This window comes from Lissotriton helveticus, chromosome 9 (assembly GCF_964261635.1).
Source record: "Lissotriton helveticus chromosome 9, aLisHel1.1, whole genome shotgun sequence".
Classification (NCBI taxonomy): domain Eukaryota; kingdom Metazoa; phylum Chordata; class Amphibia; order Caudata; family Salamandridae; genus Lissotriton; species Lissotriton helveticus.
In genome coordinates, this window is record NC_136070.1 from 78,334,275 (window position 1) to 78,361,137 (window position 26,863).

Consider the following 26,863-nt stretch of genomic DNA (forward strand, 5'->3'; position numbering starts at 1 on the left):
AAGGATTTGCGCTCCTCTGGAGGGGTAGGATGAATGACCTGATCCACAAGTGATTTCACTTTTTCGTCGAAGAATATGACGAATTCCGCTGCTTTCTTTGTAGAATCCTCCAACTTGGAGGTTGGGGGAGAGCAGTTTGGATTCTTGATGAGATCAAATAGTTTTTTGGGTCTGTTTTTGGCTGAGTCGAGGAGGGTTCTGAAGTGCGATGCTTTTCCAAGGAAGATATGCTTGTGGTACTTGGATCTTGCTGAATGAAGCGTGGCCAAATTATCGGTGGAGGGCGCTTGTCTCCATTGTTTCTCCAGGATTCTTGGGTACTTCCTTTCTTCATAAAGGGATTTGTTGAACCAAGGTGCTGAGGGAGTAGACCTTGTCTTTTGCTTTGAACAGGAGCGACGTTATTGATTTCAACTCCAAGGACTGTGAGGCATTGGAAGGTGAGTTCGTTAACATCCAGGTTCGGGTCTAGCTTTGGAAGTGATAGCAAAGCTGAATCACAGAGGGTACCGAGGTCAATATTTTTAGTGTCACGGAACCAGGAAGTATCCCTCTTAGGTTGGCCGAGAGTTATAGAGCGTGATAGGTGAAGAGAGAATGGGATGAGGTGGGGATCAGACCCGTCTACATGAATAGGGATAGCGATAGTAAGCATGCCTGCTTTAAAAATAACAAGGTCCAGGATTGAGCCCTTAGAGCGTGTTGTCTCTGTGCAGTGTTGGATAAAATCGCTTGCAGAGAGGAAGGTGGCCAGCATATTCGCAGAAGAGTCTTGAAGCGAGCCCTAGTGGAGATTGAAGTCGCCCACGAAGATCTGATTGTCACTTTGCGAGTATTGGTCGCTGATGAAGTCAGTGAGTTCCTCCATAAACGAAGGGCCGCTACCAGGCGGGCGGTAAATGGCATGGAATCTGAGGGGTAAGCGGTGGTGCAATTGAAGCCCAAGAGATAGGCATTCAAAAGTGCGGAAGGAGCTGTTAGGAAAAGCCTTAAGTTTAAGGGAGTTTCTAAAGATGATTGCAACACCTCCCCCAACTTTGTCTAATCTGTCATTTCTAAATATAGAATAGCCTGTGGGTAATAGGAGATCAAACATAGAGTGAGAGGTATCGATGAACCAAGTCTCTGTAAGGAAGAGCATGTCAATGTTGTGAAGGATGATGGTATTGCAGATTTCAAGTTTGTGTTTTATTGCCGATCTGAAGTTGCGGAGCAGACAGCGCAGCTCTATCGAGACTGTTTTTGTGACGGGCACTTGGGCTATGAGGGGTGATAGGGATAATGTACTTATATAAGGGTGCTCGGGAAGGTTTAGGTGGATGAGTGGTTCTGACAGAGGAGATGGTCGGAATAATGTAGATAGTAGGGTTACTTGGAGAGGAAAGTGGAAGAAGGGTAGCGTTTGAGGACTTGTGTGAGCTCGCAATGTTTGTAGAAGACATGTTATGATTGGCTATTTTGGGGTGTGGGGGCGAGGTGCATCTCGTGGGAAGGTGAGTGTTTTCCAAAGAAATTGAGGCGTATGGAGAGGTGGACATCTTGGAGCTTAAAAGTGAAATGGTAGCCTCAAGTTGGGAGATGGAGGTGATGAGAGAACCTAGCTTATTTTCCAGCGAGAGTAGGGCAGAGCACGGCATGTTGGGTGGCTCGATGGAAACAGGAGAGGTGCAATTGGCAGTGGAAGGCAGGGAGTGGTGGGGTATGGGAGGGGAGTTGGGGTGCAGGGTTCAGAGATGGGGAAGGTGGTTGTTGAGAGCGGGCATTGGTGCATCAGAGGTGAAAGGAGAGTTGTATTTGTTGACGTTGCAAGAAGGATGGGAATTAACAACATAATTAGGGGGAGAAAGGTGAGGAGTGAAGCGGTGGGGCGGAAAGGGAGGGGGGAATGTGTGGAGTCATGGGAAGGAAGGAGGTTTGGGAGGAAGTGAGGGAAGTGAGGGAAGGGGGTTGGAGAGGTCCTGTCAGCTAGGTGAGGTGGATGTGAGGGAAAGGGCAGCTGGCAGAGTGAAGGGGGTTGGGAGATAGGAAAGTTGAAGAAAGAAAATGGTTCTGCTAGGCCCGATGGAGGGAAAGGGTTACCAGAGGGGAAAAGGGGTAGCACAGCATTACTGGACGAGTTTGGGGAAGAAGAGAGATGCAATGGGTTTGTTAAGAAATCGGAGTACATAGCGAGGGGAGGAGGGGGTAGAAAAGAGGAGAAGAGGAGGGACTAGGGGGAACGTAAGGAAAGTTAACTAGGGGAGAAGGTTGGAAGAGAGGTGGACTAAATAGGGGGGTGGCAGATAGGGATAGGGGGGAGGAGATAAGATTAGTGTACCGGGACGGTGCAGATTGGACTAGGAGTGTTTTAGGTAGAGATAAGGCTGAAGTGATGAAGGGTGGGGCACACTGTGAGGGGGAAAGAATGGGAGAGGAGGGCCCAGGAGAGGGGGGTAAGAGGGTCGACCTGTGCTTCCCGAGGGTGCAGCCTATTGGAGTGTAGGGGGGGTCAGAGGAGGAGCTAGGGAGTAATGGGTGGAGCTGGTTGAAGAGTCAAGGAAGAACCCGGTCGCAGGGGAGGGGAGTAGGGAAGGGAAGAGGTGGTCAAAGAGAGAGCGACAGGTGTCTTTGGCTTGGATCACGACAGTACCGTTGTTATAGAGTGAGATAGTGAGGGAGCCATTAAAACACGCAGAGGGGGACATTTTTAGCTGTTTCCCATGAGGGATAGAGGAGGAGGAGGTGATGTTAAGGGAATTATATAAGCACAGATTCCAGTAGTCGAGAGAGGATAATCGCCATAATGTGCAGTATGGCTCCTTTGTAAGTCAGGCTTTGCCTACAGTTCTCTGGACTGCTCCAGTCGAGGGGTAACAGCAGCAGGCTTGCGCTTCTTCCCCTTGCCTGTGTTCCAAAGCCCCAATCCACTGTAATCTAGCCCCGCCTCAAAACTTTACTGCTTGGGAGTCTCTATGACTCTGCTTGTATTTGATGGGCCCTTCACCTAGGTAGCTTGAGAGATTCCTCATAATAAATGATCTTAATGGCAGCCATCTTAGGCTCAGGCAATGTTTGATGCTCCTGCTGTCAGTGATATGGGCTGTTTTCAGTGACTATGTCTTTCTGTATGCCTGTCAGGCACCACACCAGCTCTTTTTATGTCACCACGACTGACCAGACATGTCCCCTCTTAGATTATTGCAAACTGGGGCCAGATCGCAGCGATCCTCTCCCCACAGTGATTAGATCATTTTAGTTCTTATTCGCAGAGACTCACCCAGAGGGATGATTTTAGTGCAGCCATTTGAGAGTCAGCGTCAGGTATCTGTTCCCCACTGCCGAAAGGGCATCCAATTTACCATGAATCCGTTTTAATTACTCACTAAATAGACAAATATGTTGGCTAATATCTGAAGAGCAGTAGATTGCAATTTATCTACCCAAACTGTGACAGAAGTCACACATAGGCACCAACTCTAATCCTCAGAATAAGCTGTCCTCCTCTCACCTCTACAGAATCTGCCTCTGCTTCCTGACTAGCCTGAATGGCTTTATAGACCTGGGTCACCTATATTTGTAATTACTATGCCACCTTGGATGACTTTTTACTCGACCTGCATACCAAATTATCTTCCAATGCGGCCCCACACTCTAGTGGATGAGATCTTTCATCACAGGATGCACCCAGTCAGTAAGCCTGAACCCTGTACTCCTCCTCTGCATCCAGCTCGATCTGCAGCATTCCCAGGTTCCTCGTATTCAAGAACATTCTTAGTGGTTCCATCCAGGTATGCAGGGTAATGAGAGCACCCACACTAAACGATGGAAGCCACACTCTGGACGTTCGTTACATACGCTCCAGTCGTAGCTGCGGAAAACATAAATCTACAGACAGAGGCAGCCGGCATGGCTCACGTTTGGGGGAGCGGGCACGGGGTCACGCAGAGGGCGAACGGGCGAGTGCTCACGAGGGGAGGTCGCGTGGGGAGGTGTTTAAATAATACAAATTTAATATTTTTAAAAACTTACTTTCATGGGTCCCGCTTCTTCACTGCTGGGTCTGCTCCTGCTTTACTGCCTCTGCAGCAACAGGAAGCAGGCAGCCTCCTCCCCTCCAATAAGCCAATCACAACGCTGCAATGGCAGCCATTTTCTCCATGTAGGTTGCATGCAGCCTACATGTAGAAAAGAGAGAGTGTGCATGACTGGGTTAGTTGGCTTCAGAGGGTCGACCAAACAGTCATGGCCTGCAGCAGTGTGCTAGCCACTCCTCCCCTGCTCGCGAACAGACCTGAAAGCTAACACTTCTGTTTTCTCGAGAAGCAGAGGGGACACTCCTCCACCCACATGGAGGAGCCGCCCCTGTCTGCAGAGCATTGTGTAAGATGAAGTCTTTCAGCATCAGGTAGCCACAATTATATAGGTAATGCAGCATGACAGCAAGCTTGGTCACGAGGCAAGCTCATGCAGGTCCCGCCTGCAGAGGCAGACATCCAGAGGTAGACCCCTGTGAAGTATGTTTCAGGAGTCCCCCTCACACCAAGACAGATTTCCAGGCCAAAGATCACACATGGCTTGACGGTAACCCTAAGGTCCTTCAGGCCGGTAGATGCAGGGCCCTGTGTTACACCCCTGACCATATATAGAATGTCCTACAGAAGAAAAGCATAGAGGACGACTGACAGCTGGGACTGGTGCGGGGAGTAGGTGGATGTTTGAATTGCACCTATGACCGTCCTATCCTCCTCCTTGTGACCCAAAGCTTGCATTAGCTGCATCTGTGAGATTATGATGTCACTTTTTAGATGTACACTTTGTTGCCTCTTTAGGTGATTCCATCACGGCCAACCAAAGTTTGATGTCACCTCTTGTGACGTCATCTTGGTCAAAGATGATGTGAAACTTTTTCCTTTGATGTCATTGAGGGGAGGGTCCAAAGGCTTGTGATGTCACTTCCACTGATAGTATAATTTGGTGAAACCTTGTCAGAGAGGGGGTGAGGGTGCAATTAGATGTGGGAGACACGGGTAGAGAGTTGCTAGAAAGAAGCACGTCATTTCGCTGTGCACCCTGGGTCCTTGTAGATGCATTCTCTTACCTGTACAGGACCACACTACTTTATTTATTGCAAGCAGAAAACCATCCAGTCCAAACACAGAGGGCTCCATCTCAGTACTTGCAGACTGGAGCATGCCTTCCACTCTCTGGCCACATTTCACAAACTGCCAGCCAGGGCAAGGGTCGAGTTAAAACTTGTGTAGTGTTTTATGGGCAGCCATGGGTGATGCCCTTGCACATGCCCTGTTCACAAGGCAACAGCAAACAAGCTCATTGTTTGCAGTCTCAGAGGCCGCAGTGTCTACTTGTCCCCTGAACAAAAGGTGCTATGTGCTTAGCGCCCTCATCCAGCTGACTTGCAAAATATATTTGCATTTGTTAGTAAGTGCCTGTTCTGTAAACAAATCAGACAAAGCTGTATTGTGAATATATTTGAATGTTGAAGTCTGTTTCAGTATTCAACATAAGCAGCCGCTTCGACTGGCGACGTGTGCGGCATGCGCACCCATTCCATCAAATTTATTCCAGGATCCTAAGATACTTATAGCAAGACTCTTTGCATTTTATGTCTTTGCATTTTCTTTTGTATTTATTATGGTCCTAGTTTATTCATAGGTATGTAAAAATCTAACAATCTTGAAATAAAACGATTAATAATGTTACTAAAATTGTTGCAAAAATCAATATGGAGTAAAACTGTTAGTACCATTCATTGCCTTGTTCAATGACCTTCTTATTTCATTATCCAAGTGATGACTTAGTAGGCTCTCAATCTGCTTCGTGCTTATACTATGCATGGATTTACAGGTACATAGTATAAGCTCAACACATTCCAACGCGCCCCTACACAGCAGACCTATGCTGTCGCCTTATGTAAGATTGTACCAAGACCCTGTGGTCTTCAATGATATTTTGTTTACACAGTTAGGGTTTGATATGATATTTTAGAATATCATGCGACTCTTATTATTATTATTCGTATTATTACAATTATTTTGATAGTTATTATTGCTATAAAATAGATACTATTAATGATAATAATTTGAATAGCTTTGATATGAATACTAATAACAATTCAAATAAGATTATTATTATTATTATTAATATTATTATTAATATTGCTATAAAACGAGTACTATTAATGATTATTATACATGCAATAACTATGATATTAATATAACTACTAATAACAATACACATAACATTATTACTATTGTTATTAATACTGTTGTTATTGCTATAAAACTAATACTATTAATGATTATACATGCAATAGCTATGATATTAATACTAATATAACTACTAATAACAATACAAATAACATTATTACTATTATTATTAATACTGTTGTTATTGCTATAAAACTAATACTATTAATGATTATACATGCAATAGCTATGATATTAATACTAATATAACTACTAATAACAATACAAATAACATTATTACTATTGTTATCAATATTGTTGTTAATATTATTATTATTGCAATAACACTAATACTATTATTGGAAATAATTGCAACAGCTTTGATATTAATACTAATAGGACTATTAATAATAACAAAACAAAGAACATTGATATTATTATTATTATTTAAACCCTTCAACTGTCTTTTGTTTCTTGTAACTAGTCTAATGCAGGTGGGTCTCTACATTGGTCTAATCAGTGTCTTTTGCAGGTCTGTGCAATGAGGTGAGATCTATTCTTATTTCCAGATTACCTCATTCCTTGTGCACCGCACTGCCTAAAACGCGACCAAAGCTACACCGTGGGTGGCCAAAGTTGCATGCACACCCCCTATTCTAAAGAACACAATCACACCTGCACCTGTGCCAATCCTCCCTTTTATTTTTCTGTTGACCTGGAAGGTGTGAAAGGTTCTATTGTCCCTCACTGTAAGTGACAGCACAGTGGTCTGCGTGTTTTTTTGCAAATTTTTTCATGTGCAAGTTTATTTTGTTTTCCTTCCATAATCACATGGCTGTACTTTGGAAGCTGCCTTTACATAGGGGCATATGCATCATCATCACCATTTGCTATTTCTAAATAGCGATTTTTACGGAATCGCTATTTAGAAATCGCAAAATGGTATGTATGTAGGAAATCGCTTCTTTTTCGCGATTCCTTCACATTCCTAAATTGCGATTAGCAAATTGCTAATTGCAAATTTCCCATTCATTTCTATGGGCCAGGAGGCCCATAGGAATGAAGGGGAAATTTGCGATTAGCAATTTGCTAATCGCAAATTGTTAATATTTTCAAGGGTGCAGGGGTGTCACAAGAACACCCTGCTGCACCCCTGAAAATGACATGTGTGGGCATATGGCGCACATACATGGCCAAAGGGCATGTATGAGCGTCATATGGCACCTTTGGATTTTAAAAAATTGCTTTTTTAACACCTTAGGAGCTTCGTAAACAAACCTCCCCAGTGCTGCGCTGTCCATTATCTAGTGCTGAACTGGACGTCCAGCGGTCGCACGCAGCACTGGGGAGGTAGTGCCCGTGACGACCGTTGGCCGACGGCAGCACCTAAAGGGTTAAAAGAATTCGCAACTTACCACCAACTAGAAGTTGGTGGTAATTTGCGAATCCTTATGGGCAGTTTTTTAATAAATTTTTCTTTGATACATTGCATTTAAGGAGTCGCAACATTTGCGATTCCTTAAGTGCAATCACAAAATAAGGAATGGCAAATTTTGCGATTCCTTATTTTGCAGCAAAAATGTTTCATACATACCATTTAGCAAATTAGCATTCGAAAGCCCGAAATTCTGCGAATTTCGGCCTTTGCGAATGCTAATTTGCTTGATACATATGGCCCATAGTTTGATGTATTTAGCGAATAGGGAGTCCGCCCTCTGTGAGTATTTCCAACATTCCCATTGGCCACTCTCCAGGAAAAGCTATCTTTCCACTGCTTTACTAAACTTACAACTGCAGAAGTTGGCAATTTGCCGTCAGAAGGTTTTTCAAATTCTGATTTTATGAAGGAGGATCTGGGAATTATGAATGTCAGGGCAACTATTTGAGGCAGTACGTTACTATCATGACCGCAAGAGGTTTTGTGAATTGGCTCTTAGCCTCTTGCCAACAAGAGACATTCTTTGAATGCCATGTCTAACTGAATGCATCATTTTCATGTTTCTGCTGGTTCAAATATGGCACCCTATTATGAAACTAAGGCCTCATTGGGTGCACTCAGTGCCATCTCAAGATTATGCGCTGCATTACAGTGGAGAGACTAAAGTTTAAAAGTGCAGCTCCATAGTTAACTGCTAGAAGACCTGCTTGTATTTGGGAAGGGCTTGGACCCCCAGATGTGAGTCAATATTCTCCTGTCACGGGTGGTCGCAGTGAGGGACTTTGGAAGGCATCACTTCTACTCTACTAGCTGTGCTTGAGGAACAGACTGAATGCCACTTCCTATATGGTGTCCAGAAAGTGCACTTCCTGAGAATAAATTGATATGTAAATTGATACTTGTATAGCGCACTACTCACCCGCAAGGGTCTCAAGGCGCTTGTACGAATATCGCTGTGGAACCCATCCTGGCTTTCCCTGTGAGGCGTCCACTCCTGGGCACCCCCAAGGTGGAGGCCAGGCATCCTTAGCGTTGTGGGGGCCGTTGTGGAGATTAAGCAAGCTATTGCCCAGAGTTGCAGAGTGGGACTCCATGATTGGAATAGGCACCGAGGCGAGAATTATCGAGTCCGTGGAATTTTGAGCCCAAGACCCGCCGAGGGGGGGAATTGAAACCTGGTCCCGGGCTAGACCTCTGCATCAGGGTCTGCCGCTCTAACCACTGAGCCACACTTCTCCAGAATCTGCCTGCCTTTAAAATATGGCACAGAAAGAGGGCAAAGGCGTTCCCTGATTAGCATGGGATATACCTCATGCAAATGAGGGCGCACCACATCTGCACATTAAGGGGGTCATTAGGATGGCGGGCGGACTTTGCCCGCCCGCTATCCTCACGGGGATTGGGACCACCCACCATAAGGGCGGGGGTCCCGTGGTGGGGATTAGAATGCGCCCGCCACAGTGGCGGGCGCATCCCTCATTTTTAACAGCGTGGCAGGCGGTGCTCTCAATGCTAAAAATGCATGTATGCATTTGCATACACGAAGCGGCAGGCACCGTGCGGTGCCTGCCGCTTCGTGTATGCAAATGCTGGGGGGTACCACAGGTACCCCCTGTGTGCAACCCCCACCTCTCCTTCACTCTGCGGGCCCGCTGCGGGCCCCCAGAGTGAAGACCGCATGTCTTTGCGTGGCGGCATCTGACTGAGCTCATATTAAACCTTTTCTGCCCCGGCCGAATGGTGACCAGGGCGGAAAAGTGGTGGACGGTGTTTCTGTCTGCCGCGGTCCCCCCCCCGCCATAGTAATATGGCAGGGGGGAAATGGGTGGCGGGGGGGCATAAATGTCGGGCGGATCGCCACCGCCACCCGACATCGTAATGGGCCCCTTAGCATCTATGAAATGCGAACCTACGCAATGAATATTTTAGAAAGGGTCACAAGCAGATGAAGTCAATTTTTAATATGTCTAGAGGTGCAAAAATTGTGGGAGCACATCTCTTGTGGCACTGTGGCACTTGGGCGAAATGGCTCCTGGGCAGGTGTGGTCTGATCCACATCCAGGGTATGAAGGACATGTTCCGCACTCAGGCCTGCCACCGATTGATGGAATTCACATAACATAAGAGGGCCCTAATTCCACATGTGGACCCTAGAGGATATCGGTTTGCAGTACTCGCGAAAAGCACCTCCCTGCGGGATGGTTCTCTGAGGAGACAGTAGGAAGAATACTTTAAAAAAAAATGTATAACGAGGCAACAAATTACCAGTCAAAGGCAGCACAATTCAAGATGAATCCTGAGGCCAAAATAACTCTTCTGCAAGTCACCACAGTGTGAAGTCCGTTTGATTCTTTGCAACATCAAAATTGCAGCAATCTAAGAGGCCATAGTGAACAACCCAGACCACCTCCACACTCCCAAGGTGCCAGCTCCCTAAAATATTTACCTTCTTGCCTCCAAGACAACAATTTAACTACAGTTAAAAACTGAATTCAGGCATCCAATCGAACAGCAGAAAATCCCTGATACTGGAAAGCTTTTAAATTGATTCTATCATAAAAATTCATCTCTGACCACTTGAAGATTTTAATTAGCGACATGGAGTTTCATGTACAAAGTTTTAACAAGTCGCAGCCATTTGCAAATTGATTTACAACCCCAACATTGTCCATATGCGATGTACCGAGGGTCACTTAACTTTGAATCGCAAAAGCTGTACACCGTGCAAAATGTTTTATGAATCCTTAATTTGCGATTTAAAAATGACTTTCTAAATTTTTATGTCAAAGCCTTAAGTACTATCAGCCTGATTCATCAAGCTGATTTGCGCTCGCAAAGAGACAGATTCTGAGAATCTGGCCCTTTGCGAGTGCGATTTTTGCATTTGGGATTCATCATCCCAAATGCAAAAATCACTATTACCGAAATCGCATATTTGCGAGGAATTGGATTTAAGGAATCTCTAATAGAGATTCCTTAAATGCAATTCATCAACCAATTAGAAATAGCGAAATCGCAATATTTGGTCTCAATTTACCACCAAGTCTGACTTGGTGGTAAATTGCGAAAATAGTGTAAAAAGCACTTTAGTGCATTTTTTTCTTTTGCATGTTACGCACACATGTCCTTTGGACATGTGTGTGCGCAACACCTGTTCAAATGTGCATTTAAGGGGTGCTACAGGGTGTCCTTTGGACACCCCTGGCACCCTTAAAATCGCTATCTTATTTGCGAGTAGCAAATTGCTACTCGCAAATAAGGGATACTCCCCATTCATTCCTATGGGCCTTTTGGCCCATAGGAATGAATGGGGAGTTATTCCTTATTTGCGAGTAGCAAATTGTTACTCGCAAATAAGGAATGTGTAGGAATCGCTATTTATTTAGCAATTCCTACATGAATACCGTTTTGCGAGTCCTCAATAGCGATTCGCTATGAATCGCTATTAGGGGCTCGCAAAACAGCCCGTTGATGAATCAGGCTGTATGGATTTGTAAGTTGCGAATAGTCTCAATATCGTGACATTGCATGTGCAATATACAAGCAAGGGGAAACATGTGGTAACAAGGTGCAAACTACAAAAGGTCACCCAAAATGCAATCCAAACTTTCACAGTAGGATACTGTGCCATGGCAAGGAGAATTTGCATCCTAGGAGCCCAGCAGAGCAGGAGGAGAAGGAAAGAGAGATTTTTTTAACTTAGGGTGATACTGTTTGAACAAACAGAGAAAGAGCTTCAAGGTGATTTTAACCCCTTCGCTGCGGCGGCAATTCCGCCGTATCGCTAGGGGGTGGGGGGGCCGCGCGTCGCTCACATGCTCGTGACGGAACCGCTCCATCACGAGCCTCGGGTGGGTTGTGCTTATGACGGAGCGGTTCCGTCACGGCCACGCCCGCTCAATAGAACGCGCCGCGCAGGCGCGCTGAGCGGGCCGTGACGGAACCGCTCCGTCACCAGTACAGCCCACCCGAGGCTAGTGATGGAGCGGTTCCGTCACGAGCATGTGAGCGACGCGCGGCCCCCCCACCCCCTAGCGATACGGCGGAATTGCATGGAGGAGTTAAACTTAAAGAGAACATTGGAATGTTGACAGCTCCATTGAATACAATTGAGCATCAGTCGGCTATGAACATTGGTGTAGGACTGATCATCCCAAATTTTCAATGTCCTAATCTACAACCTCTTTCTCTCCCGCTTCCCTGTCTGCCTGGGGTATATGGATTACCCAGGGGACTGAGAGAGGTAGAGGCTGAGGGTACACAGCGATCCTCTCCCATTTCCCTCCTCCTGTTTCTCTCAGGGTAGCTGGAGTCTCAGGAGGAGGGAGGGGAGAATTCTCCCCAACCCCTGTCTTCCTAGGCTCTCCTAAAGAAAGAGAAATAGTTTTCCAGAGCACGAGGAAAATCCGGAGCTGACTGCTGCCTATTTTCATGGTTTTTCTGTGTGCACACACACTAGCAACTCTTCGGTGCACATAGACAGCAAGAGCTGGTAAAGGAACTTATGCTTTCGATGTGCAGAGACTTAGGGCCTCATTTATGAGAAGTGACGCATCGCTGCGTGAAAGCGCACTCCTTGCGACATACCTGATGCGCCATATTTAATGTATGACGCATCATGTCGCAAGGAGTTACTGATACGTCAGTATTTCTGATGTATCTGTAAGCGCAAAAGTGACGCATTGCTGGAGTGTGTCACACATGGTCAGCGACTAGCTGCCGCCTCCCCCCCAATCCGGCACCCAACACCCAGGAACGTGGACACGAGACGTGTTTTACTTTTTGGAAGGCGGGCGCTAGTCGCCCGGCCGTATTTATTAAAGTATGAAATTAAAAAAGGTTTTAATTGCATAATCAACAATGAATACAAAAATCAGCAGGACATTCAGTTATACAATTGTTATCAACAAGTTTGAGAGCCTGACCTTAACAAAACTCTAATACATGTTGTTCCTAGCTTAAACTAAACATCCTACACTTGATTTTTGTACATTTCTGGCCATATGGCAGGGTCACTACCGGTGTCAGGTCCTACAAGCTGCGCCTCCCCCCTAGAAGTGCGCATGCGCAGTGTTACCCCGGGAGTTGCCCGGTCTACGCCCTAAACTCCATTTACCCACTAAAGGAGGGCCCTTACTCTGCGCCGGTGGCGTCATGAGTCCACGCGCGCGGGGTGGCTACCAGCCTAAGGAAAGCGTGAACTACTCCTACCCGCGCTCCTTTGCATATTACCTTGCCCCTGGAGTACTGGGAGTGGCCCGCAGGCCCCTCCCCCCGGGCGGGAACCTCCATAGGATGATGACCGCCCCCTCAGACCTCAAATATGTGCTCACCGATAATGACCTTACCGCATGCCCCATACCTAATAAATACGACGACCTATGGAAAAATTCTAAAGGACAGCTACACTGGCTAATAAATAACAGTATCAACGTATAACTAAAAGGGAAAAAGGCCTAACGACACATGGCATTAAATTACAATTCGGTTCACTCATGTTTCTCAAAATAACAATATCAACGTATAGCTACAAAGGGAAAAAAGGCCTAAAGACACATAGCTTCAGATACAGTTCACTTCACATCTTTTTGCTACAAAGGGGAAAAAATTCCTAAACAACAGATCACAAAATACACCAACAGCCCACTCTCTCCCGTGGTCCGTACCTTCGAAACTTATCATTAAACCGGACATAACACTGCTTAAAACTTTGTACCAAGGGATGGTGGGTGGGAAAACAAAGAAGCCCCGAACGCGGGGCACAACGTTCAGCGAGGGAGCGTCCAGGGACAAGGGGGTCTCCTGGGCGCTCCCTACCTCTTATTCCCGAGGGGCCGGATGGCCCCTCCTATCGCCCGCCCCCCCTGACCCGGAACCACTACATTGAATCCGGGTCAGGAGGGCCGCCGGCCAATCGGCGGTGGGCCGCACCCCCAGGGCACGCCCCCACCGTCGAATGACCACGAGGGAAAAAGGGGGGGCGACGGTCGCCGCGCCGCCATGCGTGCGGGGGGGCCGAGGGCCCCCCCTTTTCACATGGTCAGCGACTAGCTGCCGCCTCCCCCCCAATCCGGCACCCAACACCCAGGAACGTGGACACGAGACGTGTTTTACTTTTTGGAAGGCGGGCGCTAGTCGCCCGGCCGTATTTATTAAAGTATGAAATTAAAAAAGGTTTTAATTGCATAATCAACAATGAATACAAAAATCAGCAGGACATTCAGTTATACAATTGTTATCAACAAGTTTGAGAGCCTGACCTTAACAAAACTCTAATACATGTTGTTCCTAGCTTAAACTAAACATCCTACACTTGATTTTTGTACATTTCTGGCCATATGGCAGGGTCACTACCGGTGTCAGGTCCTACAAGCTGCGCCTCCCCCCTAGAAGTGCGCATGCGCAGTGTTACCCCGGGAGTTGCCCGGTCTACGCCCTAAACTCCATTTACCCACTAAAGGAGGGCCCTTACTCTGCGCCGGTGGCGTCATGAGTCCACGCGCGCGGGGTGGCTACCAGCCTAAGGAAAGCGTGAACTACTCCTACCCGCGCTCCTTTGCATATTACCTTGCCCCTGGAGTACTGGGAGTGGCCCGCAGGCCCCTCCCCCCGGGCGGGAACCTCCATAGGATGATGCCCGCCCCCTCAGACCTCAAATATGTGCTCACCGATAATGACCTTACCGCCACAGGCCAGCATTGTTAACCGACGATCTGGCCTCCCCCTCTAGCCCCTGCCTAAGGACACCCTCCTCCTCTCAAAGCCCTCTAGCCAAGCCCAGATATTGTCAGACCATAGGACATTACCCTCCTCTGTCAAATGAACCCCGTCCTTCAAGTAATACTTGTGACCCCAGATGCACCCATGAGGTATTGACTGTAACAAGGGGGTTCGAAACAACCTATCCAACCGTGTGTTGATCCTCTTTACCGAGTGATTCAACGCCCTGACCGAATGACCCCCCCGCCACTGAAGTCGAGGTATGAGTTGTGACCATACTAGTGTGCACCCGGGGCAGGTCCTAGCTATCCAACCCGCCGTTGAGATAATCTCCTCAATCAAGATGCGCCTGCCCAGTGTTGCCAAATCATTCTCCCCAAGGTGAAGTATCACCACTGACGGTGGAGACTGCTGGCGTGCTAACAGCCCTTGGAAGAATCCCCTAAACTCGTGAAGACATAACCCCCCTCTGCCAAAGAATGTGATGTCCAACCCTAGTTGTGCCGCCCTTTTCCTCTTGTCACCTGACAGGAAGACACATTCTGCTCGCTTCACATATGAATGACCAACAATCCAGACATTGTTCTTCATTGTTTCCTGTTCGCCGCTCCGTGCCGATGAATATTGGCGGTGCCCGACGACAAATTCCTCCCCTGCGTAACAGGTCTGAGAAACTGTAAGAGAGCGGAAAGAGACCAGGCGTGAGTGACAAGTAATCATAGCATGTCAATCCGAACATAACGTTTATAGCATTCTGAAGACCATCTCCCAATTGTCTTCACTCTTTCCACCGGGAGGCCCCCCGCCACCGCCTCAGTTGCTGCCCCAATCCTGAAGGAATGAGAGCCAAAATCTCTAGGGTCAAGACCTGCTTTCCTAACCCCCATTTCGAACACTCTCCTGAATTGATACCTGGTCAAGGGGCTCCCGTCGGCGTGACAGAGCAATGCCCTGCCCGCTGAACCTACCAATAGTCCGAGGAGTGATTCTACGTGCCTCACCGGGCAGCACGGGTTGGCGGGGGCCCGTTGCAGAACTATGGTGTGACCCCTAGCTTCTTGGTCGGTTTTTGATTTCTGGATAGTCACCCACATGGTGTCACCCCTTATCGTCACCCCAGCCTTTTGCAGGCCGCCTAGTAGGTCTGACTTGGAACCTGTCACAAGTTCGCTAATTCTCAGCGCCCCATAGAATGCCAGGGAGAATGCCGCCTTAAAAAGAAGCACCTCCCACTCCGAGTTACAAACAGTCTCCAGCGTGCCCAGTAAGGCTGTTAGCCGGGCCAACCCAATGGGCTTCCTCTTATCCTTCTGGTGTCCCTGAATACGGCGCCATCCCCTTAAAGCCTTACGTATCATAAAGGTATTAGTGGGATCCCGGAAGCCCCTAGCTTGAGCGAAGAATGATACTGCTGCCCTATGTCTGGTCGCCGCTGCCACCGAGCGCCCCTCCTTGTGCATCCATTCTAAATAGGCTGCAAACCCATCCTCCTTCGCCCAAAGCACTTCCCACTGTGGCCCCAAGAAAGAACAATAAGACAGAAACGCCCCTTCGTAAGCCGTCTTGGTCCTGGGGGCTAGGCTAGCGACCACGAGGTCCTGTAATCTGGGGCACCAATCTGCCAAAGTACTGCTGGGAAGTGTGCTGGCGAGGGGTCTGCTGTGGGAAGATGTTCCCTGAAAACCTGCATTTTGAAGCGAGAAAGGGAGTCAGCCGCATTGTTTAAAACACCAGGGACATGTTTGGCTCTAAAATTAGCATTCAGTTTAAGGCACCGCAGAACAATTTCTTTGATCAGACGAAGTATGAAAGGACACCGCGCCCCCTGCTGGTTGATACATTCCACCACTGTCATGTTATCTGACCAAAACACCACTGATTGGTTACATAGGTGTTCGGGCCATACCATCAGTGCCACCCATATTGGGAAGAGTTCAAGGAAGCCAATGTTGCTGATCAGACCCCATGTCTTCCATTCTTCTGGCCATTGTTGAGCGACCCACCTGTTCCCTAGAATGGCGCCAAAGCCCACACTACCGGCCGCATCAGTCCATAGTCCCAACTCCGCCGATGTTGTGAGCGGGCCGGGCCAGACCACCCTACCGTTAAAATCCCCCAGGAATGCCATCCAAATAAGCATATCCTGGCGAATTTCAGACGATAGGCGCGTGCGGTGGTGCTTTTCCCTCAGCCCCCTCATCGCGTGGGCGATGGAGCGAGAGAAGGGGCGAGCCATTGGGATGATTCTCAGTGCGAAATTCAATTGCCCTACCACCTCCTGTAATTGCTGCAAAGTGACCTTCTCCTTCCGGAGGCATAACTGTAGCGATGTCTTGAATTTGCACACCTTGTCCTTAGGTAATCTACAACATCTCTCCATTGAGTCAATCTCGATGCCAAGGAATTCTAAGCAGGTGGTCGGGCCCACCGTCTTCCCGGGCGCAAGCGGGACCCCAAAAGCCCGCATGAGCACGCAAAATTCCTGCAATGCCAGTGCGCACTCCTGAGATCCCGCTGTACCGAGGAAGAGGAAATCATCTAAGTAATGCATGACCCCTTGATGGCCCGTCACTTGTCTCATGGCCCATTCAAGAAAGGAACTAAACATCTCAAAGTAGGCGCAAGAAATAGAACAACCCATAGGCATGCATTTGTCCATGTAGAACCTATCCCCAAAGGTGAAACCTAAAAGATGTTGGTCCGCCGGGTGGACTGGGAGGAGGCGGAAGGCTGATTCTATGTCTGATTTCGCCATCAGCGCCCCGGGTCCCGTGGCCTGCAATAAGTTAACAGCCTGATCAAAAGAGGCGTACTTAACACTACAGATACCCTCGTCAATGGCATCATTCAGTGACGTCCCCCTCGGTGCTGACAGGTTATGAATCAATCTGAATTGCCCCTTCTCTTTCTTGGGGACAACTCCCAGTGGGGAACACACAAAATTGGGTACTGGCACTTCAGAAAAAGGGCCAGCTATCCTGCCTAATGAAAGCTCCTTGTCAATTTTGGCGGCCACAACAGCCGGATTGTGTTTGACTGATAATTGATTTCTACAGTGCGCACTGCCTGTGTATCCCCCGGCCGGGATCCTAAAACCCTTAGAAAAACCTTCTTGAAGTAGGGTGGCCGATGTGTGGTCTGGGTATCTGTTCAACCATGGAATCATTGCCGCCACATCCACTGGTGTGGGGGGGCCTGACCTGTTTGAATTATACTGGCCTTCCCCTACCCCTCTGACCTGTGTTACCTTGCTTGGACCTACAGGTAGTTTCTGGATGGGAGGGGTGCCCACAGGAGGAACATGCATGTCTAAACTTACACGCGGCCCTTGTGCAGGTGCGCCTATTAAAATCCCAGCACACCCCTTTTTTCTCTGGCCCACCTGCCCTAAACTTCCCAGGTACCTCACTCGTTTGGGGGGGCCGAAAGGGCTGCTGCGGTCTAGTGAACATCTTGCCCGCACCGAACTGAGGGGGAGGTGCAGTATCGGAGAACTGTTTGTGCCACGCCATGGAATCTACCGTGTCCCATGGCAATGATCTGTTGAATTCCAATGCCTTCCTGAAATTGACATCATAACCCTTCCATGCTTCCCCAGAATACTGTTGACTCCACCCCACAATCCTGCTCGAGTAGCATGCCAATGCTGCCTGTAAATCTGGAGGACGCTCCGCTTTAACTGCAGTGAATACAGCCCATGCTTGCATCCAGTTGTTGAGATTTTCCTCAACCCTAAATCTAGTACACTGCGCCCTCCATTCACTTGGGAGCATCCACTCCTTAAGTGCTTTTGCCTGCTCCATTTCCCTATTATCTAACAACAAAGAATAAATGTAAACGTATTTATCCGCCCAAATCATCTCTTTCACAGCTAATGACACATGCTGAGCCAGATTCTCGCTCCTGGAAGGTACAACACCGTCCCCCAAGAGTGGCAATGCCACTTCCTTACCAAGTGTGGGCACCGGGGGCGGCTGCCCATTCAATCCGTCCAGCTGGGGAACACTTGGACCTGCAAGGGGAGAAGATACTGGCAAGACAACACTGTTGGCGACCGCCGCCAATCTGATTTTTTCCACAAACTTCGCCGCTTCTGCTGCATGGTCTGCAGAATTCGGAAAAGCTCCCCCTTTTTGGAGCCATGGCATCAAGGCCGTTATCTGGGATACCAATTCAGGGGGCGTTGACTCGCAATTACCCACAGGGACAACAGGTACCACAGGGGTTATGCCCTGTGGTACTGACACAGCTGGCAGGGCGGGTGCCGGGTGTGGCACACCTGTACCCGGGATTGTGGGCACCGGTGGGGAAGCAGGCCCAGCGTCTACTGGTTGACCTACAGGTACCGGCACCACGGGGGCAAGGGGTGTAGGCATAGGTATATGCGGGGGTGGCATGACCGCCGACGGCACAGAATGTACCGGCTCTACTGGCCCTGGGGTGGGGGTGTCATCCCTGGGTCTCTTGGACTTAGACTTCGTAGGTGAGGTGATAAAATCCCCCCTTGGCACTGGTGCAACCCTCTTGCGAATAGGCCTACCCGATGGACCTGGGGCGTCACCATGCTTCTCATTAAACCGTGCTTCCAGCTCATTCACTTTCCCTAGCTGCTGTTTCATATCTTTCATGTCACGCATCATGGCCCGCATCATAGCCTCCATGTTGGACCCCCTCTTTCCACCCCGTGGACCCGGCATGATGCTACCCCCGACAACAGCAGCCTACTCTCTCAATATCTCAACAGGCCAACTCTGTGTACCTTTCAGATGGAGGGTCACCAGGGGGCTTTCAGCACCATGCAACGGCGACCGCAACACTAGCGGCTTGTCCGCTTATGTAAGGGGTGAGTAAACCTAATGTAGACCCACCCGGCGGCCACCAGGAGCGATGAGTGCTAGCCCCCCGTACCCCTCTTACCGATCAGTCCGTCGGTCCTCGTTGGCGGTCGGTCAGTGGTCCCCGTCCACACCACGTTGAGTGCTGGATGGCCCTAGGTCCTGTCCGCTAGTGAATCGCACCCCAAAATCACGTTAAATTGCCTGAAAGTGAGATATGTATTAGCACCGTGTAAAGAAACAAGGGTACAGATTTAGGGAAACCCAGTGTGAGTACAGGGAGACAATTGAACCCCCCAGTTCACCTCACTGTTGCTGTGTACCACAAAAATTTATATCAGTACAATCACCCCAAATCACCACAATATCCCTCCTATAAACGACCTATTGCACCATTAATGTCGTTAAATGTACTTATCACCAGCCTGTAATAATAAGTGGGCAGATTGTAGGAAAAAACAGACCCCTCGATTTTTTAAAACAGTGGAGGCTTGCAATTAAAGCCGTGACAATCACACACCTCAAGCAGCATTCAAAAGATCCATAGACCTTAATTCACTTTGTGTAAGGCTATGCACAAATAATCACTTAATAATTAAACAAAACCTTAATGTACAAACATTTCAGACATGTCACCTCGTTTTCTGAAAATTGTACACTGTGTGTTACATCCAGCGCAATGATTAAGTAAACTTTGCAAGGTCTCCCCTCCAGGTGCTGCCCTGGTCGACCCTGCTTCGCTCCCCTATTAAATGCGCGCGCTAGTAGTCTGATTCAACCGTTCCTCCCAGTTCGCGCCAAGATTCCCTGCCCAAAACAATAGCGGCGCTTTATTCTCCCTTGTCTGGCCGCCCCTCTGCAGGCACTCACCCAAATCCCTCTCCGTCCTGGCCAGCAAGTCACCGCCGCCCCCACCCGATACCTGATTGTCCCACGCTTCCTCTACCGGCGCCGGCACCTGCGGCGTGACGCCCTCAACCTGATTCAAAGCCCCGACTCTCGGCTGACCGCAAACGGCGAGGCGACGCTCCGTGTCTCTCTCCGCGGCCTGAAAGCAGTCGAAGGCCACACTCCACACTCGATCTCCGTGACGAACGCTCCCTGTCCTCGAAACGGCTGGTGCTCGTCACTTCAGCGCTGCTCGAGCGGGATTCCCTCGAACCTGAAAATAAAAAGGGAAAGAATTACAAAACAAAGAAGCCCCGAACGCGGGGCACAACGTTCAGCGAGGGAGCGTCCAGGGACAAGGGGGTCTCCTGGGCGCTCCCTACCTCTTATTCCCGAGGGGCCGGATGGCCCCTCCTATCGCCCGCCCCCCCTGACCCGGAACCACTACATTGAATCCGGGTCAGGAGGGCCGCCGGCCAATCGGCGGTGGGCCGCACCCCCAGGGCACGCCCCCACCGTCGAATGACCACGAGGGAAAAAGGGGGGGCGACGGTCGCCGCGCCGCCATGCGTGCGGGGGGGCCGAGGGCCCCCCCTTTTCAGAAGTGATGCAACTCCAGCAATGCGTCCTTTCACATGGGGCAAGCCCCATGTGAAAGGGCCTGCGCCAGTCTTACGCCTGCTGAGAGGCAGGCGCAAGATTTTGACGCAACAGCGTTCTAGAAGTGATGCAGTGAAATCTCATAGATTTCACTGCATCAGTTCTACGAGGCTTTTTGCGGGGGAACGCCCCGCCTGCATACATTATACCTGGCGCAGGTATAATGTAGCGCAGGGGTTTACAAAGTGACGCATCAGCTTAGATGCGTCACTCTGGAAATATTGTGCAACCGGAGGCATGTTTTACACCGCAGATGCGTCACGACGCATCGGAAGCGCAAAACTGACGCAAGGCCTCATAAATGAGGCCCGTAGAATTTAGGACCTTCTGTCATCATGTGTCAGAATGTTCTAAAAGCTTAATAGCCCATCATAGTGGGCTAACCTGGAAATTAAAGACTCCCTTTTTATATGTCTTTGCTTTCAGCCTAGAACTCCAGAGCAGGGCTTTAATGGACATTATAGCCTGCTAAGGTGGGCTTTTTTGCTATTCTGATGGGTTACAGACAGGTACGGCTAGTGCAGCAAGGCTGTCTACAAATATTCAGGTGTTATGAAGTCTGCATTGGATAGTTACCTGCGAACAGTAGCTTTTGCTGTGGGAATATCTCAAGGTGCCTTGTCTACGGTTTTCAGGAACATTTTAGATGTCATTGTGAGAAGGATACATTTACATCTTTCTTTTCCAAATAACCCCGATGAGTTACAGACTACAGAGGTACATTTGTATTCTTTTCCAAAATTTACAAGCACTATTGGATGTGTGATTGGAATCAATGTCTCCATTTGCATCCATCTATCCCCTCAGAGACTGAGTACATTTATCGAAATCGTAAAAATCATCTCTCTCTCAAAATACTTTTTGTGAAACAAGAAAGATATGATTGGCTCTACACAACTTTAACAGAAATGATGCAGCTGCCATTCCAGGACAGGGGCACACAGTCCTTGTGTCCTTAAGTTCAATAATATAAAATAATGCAAGGAACAATGTAGGGATATCCTGTACTCGGGCACTCCTGAGGTGAGCCCAGAGGGCTCAGCGCTGCCCTCCAATGATCTACCAAAGCAGTCCAGTGGGAGCCGCACTGCAGGACCAAGCAAACTACACTGAGTGAAGCTTGCATGGTCACTCTGTACCAAGGAGGTGGCGATTGGTTGCAGTACCGCAGGACTATCGCTGTACCACGAAAGAAAAAAGATGGAAAATATGGGGTGGAAGTCCATGGGGGTTGTCCACCCATGGGTGGTAGATGCAGGACATGGCTGCAGCCTAGGCCCTGTGGCAAAACACCTGCCACGCAGGCCGAAGGCAGTGTGTGGTGAGGGCTGGCTGTCTGTGGAAGGGGGATGCAAAGGCCATATGTGATGTGGTGGTGTCAGGCTGTGGGCAGACCCCACGACCAACCACCCCACGGAATACGGCCAAAGGCAAATATATTGTGCAAGGTTTACAGAGGAGTGGCTGACTGCGGGGGTAGCCCACCCACATGGCTTGGGTGCAGAGTCTGGCCCCATACCATGCACAGCTGAAGAGAAAACATGGGGTGGGGGTCATCTGGTGCCAAAGACCATGCATGGTGGGATGTCGGCACCTGCAGCAAATTGGCCACACCCTGTGTCAACCCCCTGCCACGCACCACCAAAGGGTAAAATATGGGGTGGGGGTATCTGTGGGGTTGCCTGCTCATAGATGTTTAAGTGCAGGGCCTGGTCGCAGGCCAAGCTCCTTGGCCAAAGGCTGTGTGCAGCAGGGTTTTGGCACCTGCCGGGGTTTGGGCACAGGGCATGGTGGCCAACACCCAGCCATGCATGGCCAATGGGCGTGCAAGGCAGGGTGTTGGGCACAGGGCCTAGATGCAGGCCAACCCCCACTATTTGAGATTTCATCAGTGATGTCATCAATGATGTCCTTTAACATGTCATCAGTGATGTAAGGCATGAGGTGCAAGTTATAATTAGCTCAGTAAACTATTAAAAGTGATAATCAGTGTATTTTTTAAACAGTGTTTGCATTACTTCAACACCTAACTATAACTATACACATATGTCAGTTATGCCATATTTATGTCACTTATGTTGATGGGTGCAAGTCCTTCCCTGGTTTCCTTAAATCTAAAATACCTGATCAAATGATCTTATGTCCCTCAGACATTGTTTTTGTATACTCCTTAACCCTCGTATCGCACAGCTAACCCAAAGCAGCTTACATTGAATCATGAGCATATATTTTTCCAAAGAGTGTAATTGTGATGCTGCAGGAGTGGGACTCGGTACCTCACCTGACATTTAAAAAACAACTTACCTGTAAGGCCTATCTGCCTTAAGACTGACATCTTGCCCTGTATCTATTACCCTGTGTTGATGACGGAGTTTTTACTGTGTTTCAGTCGTTGTTCAAACAGAAGTCGGTGTGGCAGTTCTCAACAATAGTTCTATTGCAGGCTTCTCCAACGAGTAGCTTGTGAGCTACTGGTAACCCTACAGCTACCTGTAAGTAGCTCTCCTGTGTGCAGCAATTAGAAGATTTTTCTTGGTTGAATTAATATATGTGTACATATTTGAGATGACGATATGTGTCATTAACTAATATTTGTTAAAAAATGGTTAGAATTTGCAACATAAATGTAAAGCTGATATTTGAGTGATAAATCATAAGGCATTGGGGAGACTTACCATTCATATTATTAACTTGGGCCAAGAGCATTGAAGCTATGGCTGTTATATATTACCAGTGTAGATGCATTCCAAATTGCTGAAAGCTTTTTTTGACTTTACTGCTGGACTTCCTGCCTGATGCACTGAGGTGATCACTGCTGACAATCTTACATGGGGTGGCCACTAAAGCAATCTTGTCTGATATGTTCAATGTTACAACACATACAATATTAGTTGCTAAGAAATGATTTTCATTGAGCATAGTTAGCTCGTAGTACAGAAAAGGTTGTAGCATTTATTGGTTACACAATGGCTTCTTCTCTTGTTGTTGAAGTTTTTTCTGAAGCTATTTTTTATGACTTAGGGGGTTTTCTTGCTCTGGTGGTTCTTCCTAAGTCTGTGCCAGACTTTTCTGATGAGGCAGGTCAGTTAGGGACATGGTATGTCAGAACATAATGTTATATTAAAATTGAATGTGATTATTTAGCAGTATGCTATTGTTTGAAAGTTTTCTCATTTAATGTTGTAAAACGCGGGCTTTACTTTTTTATTACATTTGTTTGAAACGGATCACTGAAAGAATATCGACGGACAGAATATCGACCATCAAAAATATCGTTGAGAAAATATCGACAGTCAAAATATCGAGTTTCTATCTACAAACAGGTAAGTACAAAAATATCGACTTAAAAATATCGTTTACAAAAATATAGTTGTAAAAAATATTGTATTTACTAAAAACAGTGTTAAATTAAATTAATATGAATAATTAATTACTAAAATATACTTAAAATTACTTAAATTAACTTATAATAATTAAATAATTAATGAAAGTTAAATAAATATTTTTTTATTTCATATTTATTAAACATATATATATAGTAATAAAATATAATAAAATAATACCCAAAAACTGAAAACTGACCCTGAACCCTAAAAATACCCCTTTACACAAAAACTGAAAACTGACCCTGAACCCTAAAAATACCCCTTTACCCAAAAACTGAAAACTGACCCTGAACCCTAAAAATACCCCTTTACCCAAAAACTGAAAACTGACCGTGAACCCTAAAAATACCCCTTTGCCCAAAAACTGAAAACTGACCCTGAACCCTAAAAATACCCCTTTACCCAAAAACCCAAAACTGACCCTGAACCCTAAAAATACCCCTTTACCCAAAAACCCAAAACTGACCCTGAACCCTAAAAATAAAAACGATATTACTTCACTTACCTTAAAAACGATATTACTTCACTTACCTTAAAAACGATATTTTGGCTGTCGATATTCTGTCCTGTCGATATTTTCTCCAAACGATATTTTGGAGTCAATATTATGTCCAAACGATATTTTGTAGTCGATATTATGTCTGTGCACCGTTTGAAACATGTAAAACATGTATTTTAATTCTACTTTATAGGTTTGTTGCTTATTTCTGATTTTGCATTCAAAGCTAGACACTACAGGAAGCATTTGTTGTGTTTTATATAACACCCATTATGCATGAACTGACAATATTGATGCTTTTTAAACCTGCTATCATATAGTAATTAATACTTTTAAGTAAAAAAAAGTCTATAAACATTTTGTTTTTACATACCGTTTGTTGTCGTAGAGTTGTTGTGTCCATTGTCAAAACTCCTGCCAGCTGCCAGCTGGAAAGTGGATTCAATCAACTCTTCACTGCTGATGGTGGTTGCTTCATGCTTAGTTCCCCATCTATAGTGCAGTCTCCATTGTCCAGTTAATGATCTAGTGAGTGAGCTGGAATTGAGTTGAAAATTGAACTCTTAGAACACTGTGATGCTTTTGGGAGATAAGGTTATTTTACTGCCAAAAAGGTCACCTAGGTTCTTTACATTTTATTTGTGGATGTGGCTGTTATAAGTTACAGGTCGGATACAATACATGTCTTCTCAAGTGTGTCACATGCTGTTAGTACTTATGTTTTGAGCCCAATAAGTCAGAGATAGTATTCTTTCATCATTCTGTAGATGTACTGCTAATTAGTGATGTTAGAGACGAAGAACTTGGTCATTATAAATACTCATCTGAAGTTGCTGCTGATGCAACATGATCTCCTTTTCCATGGTATGAAAGATGGGCTTCAGGGCCCCCCACACTAAATAATTTTCTTTGATGATTCAGATGGTCCAATATTCTGTAACGTCTAGACTATGGGCCTGATTTAGAAGTCAGCGGAGGGGAACACTCCGTCCCACATGAGATATCTGGTCTGCAATATCACAATCACATTCTATCCTACAGGGATCGTAATACAGCGGATGGGATATCCGTCATGTTTGCGACGGAGTATTCCCTCTGCCAAATTTTAAATCAGGCCTATGAGTTTAGCTCCTTCGCCGCGTGGCAAATTCCGCGGCGGGGCGGGGCGGGGCTGTGCGTGGTGCTCGGGTACCCAGGACGGCTCCTGGTAGTCATAAATCACGGTGGGCGTATGCTCATGATGGCCGGGAGCCATCTGAACTCCGCCAACTGATTATTTCTCCCGCACAGGCGGGGAATTAATCGCACGTGGGCGGAGCGGCAACGTTTTGACGACTCCTGGCCGTCATGAGTACACAACTACCGTGACTCATGATGGCCGGGAGCCGTCCTAAGCATGGATGTGGTTAGAGGCGTAATCCACCCAGTTCTAGGGCAGCAGCTGAGATATGGACTGACTCTCTCTGCCATCTAAACAGCATTTTGTGAGCAATAGTTTTGTAAGTAAAGCACCTCTAACCATGACCTTACAATCTCTACCTCATCGAGTAAGCACAACTAAGCATAATCGCCCCTCGGTGCCCTCAGGATACATCCAAGAATAAACCTGTGTCAGCTGCCCGCCTCCTTGATTTTACCAATGCTCACCATTTGGACTTCTTTGTGGCTCTTGTGCTAAGGTAGTGGATTAACACTAGCCCCCTCCGCCCCCACGTGGTTCTGTTCTGCTCCAGTGTAAGCATCTGGGTCTCAACAGATAAACTGGGGCATGATTGTCTGAAAAAGTGCAGAGGTCTTTTCTGATGTCTCCTAGTAACATTTATTCTCCTCTCTTGTTCTCTCTGTCTTAGTTTGTACCTATATATGGTTATGCCCTGGCAGCCAGGCCTGCCGACTTGGGAGCTGGCGATTCGGGTTTGCGTCTCTCCACATCCAGTGATTCTGGGCAAATCACTTAATCTCCCTGTGCCCATGGACAGCGTCTAGATACCCTCACAGGTGATAAGCTGAGTTATAGAAATCTACAAAATAAATTAAATGATGTTGTATCTTGCAGTGTTGTGCATATTCCTTAATGTGTCTGTGTCAGCTGTATATTTAATTGGGGTGTAGTAGGTTTTAGATAGGGTGATAGTTGACTAGACCCTCGGTGGTCTGCTTGAATTTGTTCAGAATTTGGCGTCTGCTGCACAAATGCTTGAAATTGTGATGCAAAAATATAGGAAATGTATGAACCTCGATTTTCGGATCAC